This window comes from Pristiophorus japonicus, chromosome 20, assembly GCF_044704955.1.
Source record: "Pristiophorus japonicus isolate sPriJap1 chromosome 20, sPriJap1.hap1, whole genome shotgun sequence".
NCBI lineage: Eukaryota > Metazoa > Chordata > Chondrichthyes > Pristiophoridae > Pristiophorus > Pristiophorus japonicus.
This window is the reverse complement of record NC_091996.1, coordinates 92,433,528-92,438,527: the sequence shown is the minus strand read 5'-3', so window position 1 is coordinate 92,438,527 and position 5,000 is coordinate 92,433,528. Positions and strand designations below refer to the sequence as shown.

Sequence of the window (5,000 nt, the reverse complement as noted above, 5' to 3'; positions counted from 1 at the left end):
CCTCCCCAAACCCCACCCTCCATACCCAGCCCCCAAACCCCATCCCACCCCCAGACCCCGCTCTCCATACCCCACCCCCAGACCCCTCCACCAAACCCCACCCCTTCCCCCAGATCCCAACCCCGCTCTCCATACCCCACCCCCAGACCCATCCCAAACCCCACCCCAACCCCAGACCCATCCCCAAACCCCAAACCCTTCCCCCAGACCCCAACCCCGCTCTCCATACCCCACCTCCAGACCCATCCCCAAACCCCACCCCTTCCCCAAGGCCCCAACCCCGCTCTCCATACCCCACCCCCAGACCCTTCCCCAAACCCCAGCCCTTCCCCGCTCTCTATACCCCACCCCCAGACCCCAACCTCCATACCCCACCCCCAAACCCCACCTTCCCCCAGACCCCAACCCCGCTCTCTATACCCACCCCCAGACCCTTTCTCAAACCCCACTCCTCCCCAGACCCCAACCCCGCTCTCTATACCCCACCCCCAGACCCCAACCCCGCTCTCCATACCCCAACCCCAGACCCCTTCCCTAACCCCACCCCTTCCCCGCTCTCTATACCCCACCCCCAGACCCCTCCCCAAACCCCACCCCCAGACCCCAACCCTGCTGCCCATACCCCATCCCCAGAACCCCCCCCCTCCAAACTCTCCCACAACCCTCCCCCCCCCAGAACCTGACCTTCTTCCCAAACCCCACTCCTTCGATCCCCACTCCCCCTCAGTACACAGGAACGACGCTCCCTGACCACGACCCCCTCACCCCTCCACCACTCCCCAACCATCTGCCCCGGCCCACTCACCGCCCCAGAACACCATACCTCCACAGAGTGCGAGAGATTGGAATTCTTGTTTTCGCTGATTCTGGAGAAGAGATCTTCGCAAAGCTGTGGAGAGATCGATCCGTCAGTGGAAGCCTAAACACCACGGTCATCGGTCCATCCTGGGGGGGTGGGGGGGGCATGGGCAACAGACCCCACCCACCACTCCCTTTAGGGGGAGCCTTGGGGATACAGACCCCTCCTCACCACCAGACATTCCTTCTAGCTCAGCCACTCATCAGGTGAAGACATCAAACGGCACAAACATTCTCGGTTCTATGCAAATACTCACTAAATATTCAGAGTTTTGGCATCAGAGTGTTACACACACACAGATAGAGAGCGAGAGAGCGAGAGCGAGAGAGAGCGCTCAGAGAGAGCGAGAGAGAGCGCTCAGAGAGAGCGAGAGAGAGCGCTCAGAGAGAGCGAGAGAGAGCGCTCAGAGAGAGCGAGAGAGAGCGCTCAGAGAGAGCGAGAGAGAGCGCTCAGAGAGAGCGAGAGAGAGCGAGAGAGAGCGCTCAGAGAGAGCGAGAGAGAGCGCTCAGAGAGAGCGAGAGAGAGCGAGAGAGAGCGAGAGAGAGCGAGAGAGAGCGAGAGAGAGAGAGAGCGAGAGAGAGCGCTCAGAGAGAGCGAGAGAGAGCGCTCAGAGAGAGCGAGAGAGAGCGCTCAGAGAGAGCGAGAGAGAGCGCTCAGAGAGAGCGAGAGAGCGCTCAGAGAGAGCGAGAGAGAGCGCTCAGAGAGAGCGAAGAGAGCGCGCGAGAGAGAGCGCTCAGAGAGCGCTCAGGAGAGCGCTCAGAGAGAGCGCTCAGAGAGAGCGCTCAGAGAGAGCGCTCAGAGAGAGAGCGCTCAGAGAGAGAGCGCTCAGAGAGAGAGCGCTCAGAGAGAGCGCTCAGAGAGAGAGCGCTCAGAGAGAGAGCGCTCAGAGAGAGCCGCTCAGAGAGAGCGCGCTCAGAGAGAGCGAGAGAGAGCGCTCAGAGAGCGAGAGAGAGCGCTCAGAGAGAGCGAGAGAGAGCGCTCAGAGAGAGCGAAGAGAGAGCGCTCAGAGGAGAGAGCGAGAGGAGAGCGCTCAGAGAGAGCGAGAGAGAGCGAGAGAGAGCGAGAGAGAGCGAGAGAGAGCGCTCAGAGAGAGCGAGAGAGAGCGCTCAGAGAGAGCGAGAGAGAGCGCTCAGAGAGAGCGAGAGAGAGCGAGAGAGAGCGAGAGAGAGCGAGAGAGAGAGCGAGAGAGAGCGCTCAGAGAGAGCGAGAGAGCGCGCTCAGAGAGAGCGAGAGAGAGCGCTCAGAGAGAGCGAGAGAGAGCGCTCAGAGAGAGCGAGAGAGAGCGCTCAGAGAGAGCGCTCAGAGAGAGCGCTCAGAGAGAGCGCTCAGAGAGAGCGCTCAGAGAGAGCGCTCAGAGAGAGCGCTCAGAGAGAGCGCTCAGAGAGAGCGCTCAGAGAGAGCGCTCAGAGAGAGCGCTCAGAGAGAGCGCTCAGAGAGAGAGCGCTCAGAGAGAGAGCGCTCAGAGAGAGAGCGCTCAGAGAGAGCGCGCTCAGAGAGAGCGCGCTCAGAGAGAGCGCGCTCAGAGAGAGCGAGAGAGAGCGCTCAGAGAGAGCGAGAGAGAGCGCTCAGAGAGAGCGAGAGAGAGCGCTCAGAGAGAGCGAGAGAGAGCGCTCAGAGAGAGCGAGAGAGAGCGCTCAGAGAGAGCGAGAGAGAGCGCTCAGAGAGAGCGAAGAGAGCGCTCAGAGAGAGCGAGAGAGAGCGCTCAGAGAGAGCGAGAGAGAGCGCTCAGAGAGAGCAGAGAGAGCGCTCAGAGAGAGCGAGAGAGAGCGCTCTGAGAGAGCGAGAGAGAGCGCTCTGAGAGAGCGAGAGAGAGAGCTCTGAGAGAGCGAGAGAGAGCGCTCTGAGAGAGCGAGAGAGAGCGCTCTGAGAGAGCGAGAGAGCGCGCTCTGAGAGAGCGAGAGAGAGCGCTCTGAGAGAGCGAGAGAGAGCGCTCTGAGAGAGCGAGAGAGAGCGCTCTGAGAGAGCGAGAGAGAGCGCTCTGAGAGAGCGAGAGAGAGCGCTCAAGAGAGCGAGAGAGAGCGCTCAGAGAGAGCGAGAGAGAGCGCTCAGAGAGAGCGAGAGAGAGCGCTCTGAGAGAGCGAGAGAGAGCGCTCTGAGAGAGCGAGAGAGAGCGCTCTGAGAGAGCGAGAGAGAGCGCTCTGAGAGAGCGAGAGAGAGCGCTCAGAGAGCGAGAGAGCGCGCTCAGAGAGCGAGAGAGAGCGCTCAGAGAGCGAGAGAGAGCGCTCAGAGAGCGAGAGAGAGCGCTCTGAGAGAGCGAGAGAGAGCGCTCTGAGAGAGCGAGAGAGAGCGCTCTGAGAAGCGAGAGAGAGCGCTCTGAGAGAGCGAGAGAGAGCGCTCTGAGAGAGCGAGAGAGAGCGCTCTGAGAGAGCGAGAGAGAGCGCTCTGAGAGAGCGAGAGAGAGCGCTCTGAGAGAGCGAGAGAGAGCGCTCTGAGAGAGCGAGAGAGAGCGCTCTGAGAGAGCGAGAGAGAGCGCTCTGAGAGCGAGAGAGAGCGCTCTGAGAGAGCGAGAGAGAGCGCTCTGAGAGAGAGAGAGAGAGCGCTCTGAGAGAGCGAGAGAGAGCGCTCTGAGAGAGCGAGAGAGAGCGCTCTGAGAGAGCGAGAGAGAGCGCTCTGAGAGAGGCGAGAGAGAGCGCTCTGAGAGAGCGAGAGAGAGCGCTCTGAGAGCGAGAGAGAGCGCTCTGAGAGAGCGAGAGAGAGCGCTCTGAGAGAGCGAGAGAGAGCGCTCTGAGAGAGCGAGAGAGAGCGCTCTGAGAGAGCGAGAGAGAGCGCTCTGAGAGAGCGAGAGAGAGCGCTCTGAGAGAGCGAGAGAGAGCGCTCTGAGAGAGCGAGAGAGAGCGCTCTGAGAGAGCGGAGGAGAGAGCGCTCTGAGAGAGCGAGAGAGAGCGCTCTGAGAGAGCGAGAGAGAGCGCTCTGAGAGAGCGAGGAGAGAGCGCGAGAGAGAGCGCGAGAGAGCGCGAGAGAGCGCGAGAGAGAGAGCGAGAGAGAGAGCGAGCGCTCTCTGAGCGAGAGAGAGAGCTCTGAGAGAGAGCGAGCGCTCAGAGAGCGAGAGAGAGCGAGCGCTCAGAGAGCGAGAGAGAGCGAGCGCTCAGAGAGCGAGAGAGAGCGAGCGCTCAGAGAGCGAGAGAGAGCGAGCGCTCAGAGAGCGAGAGAGAGCGAGCGCTCAGAGAGCGAGAGAGAGCGAGCGCTCAGAGAGCGAGCGCTCAGAGAGCGAGAGAGAGCGAGCGCTCAGAGAGCGAGCGCTCAGAGAGCGAGAGAGAGCGAGCGCTCAGAGAGCGAGAGAGAGCGAGCGCTCAGAGAGCGAGAGAGAGCGAGCGCTCAGAGAGCGAGAGAGAGCGAGCGCTCAGAGAGCGAGAGAGAGCGAGCGCTCAGAGAGCGAGAGAGAGCGAGCGCTCAGAGAGCGAGAGAGAGCGAGCGCTCAGAGAGCGAGAGAGAGCGAGCGCTCAGAGAGCGAGCGCTCAGAGAGCGAGAGAGAGCGAGCGCTCAGAGAGCGAGAGAGAGCGAGCGCGAGAGCGCGACAGCGAGAGAGAGAGAGAGAGCGACAGCGAGAGAGAGAGAGAGCGACAGCGAGAGAGAGAGAGAGAGAGCGACAGCGAGAGAGAGAGAGAGAGCGACAGCGAGAGAGAGAGAGAGCGACAGCGAGAGAGAGAGAGAGAGCGACAGCGAGAGAGAGAGAGAGAGCGACAGCGAGAGAGAGAGAGAGCGACAGCGAGAGAGAGAGAGAGAGGCGACAGCGAGAGAGAAGAGAGAGAGAGCGACAGCGAGAGAGAGAGAGAGAGAGCGACAGCGAGAGAGAGAGAGAGAGAGAGCGACAGCGAGAGAGAGAGAGAGAGAGAGCGAGAGCGAGAGCGAGAGAGCGAGAGCGAGAGCGAGAGCGACAGCGAGAGAGAGAGCGAGAGCGAGAGCGAGAGCGAGAGCGAGAGCGACAGCGACAGCGAGAGCGAGAGCGAGAGAGAGAGAGAGAGCGAGAGAGAGCGAGAGCGAGAGCGAGACGAGAGAGAAGCGACAGCGAGAGAGAGAGAGAGCGACAGCGAGAGAGAGAGAGAGCGACAGCGAGAGAGAGAGAGAGCGACAGCGAGAGAGAGAGAGGAGCGACACGCGAGAGAGAGAGAGAGCGACAGCGAGAGAGAGAGCGACAGCGAGA

At 61.6% G+C, this 5,000-nt stretch overlaps 2 protein-coding genes across 3 annotated transcripts in view; one reads left to right on the top strand and one right to left on the bottom strand.

Annotated features, from left to right (window-relative positions):
• The window catches only part of LOC139232686 (kinesin-like protein KIF1C), a 20,124-nt gene extending 19,235 nt beyond the window's left edge, over nucleotides 1-889 (bottom strand). Inside the window, exon 1 of the mRNA XM_070863155.1 lies at nucleotides 824-889. The gene's annotated coding sequence lies outside the window, so the exon portion shown is untranslated. The remainder of the gene's footprint in view (nucleotides 1-823) is intronic.
• Nucleotides 1-5,000, top strand: part of LOC139232695 (profilin-1-like) — a 762,729-nt gene that overhangs the window by 332,805 nt on the left and 424,924 nt on the right. The window lies entirely within an intron of this gene.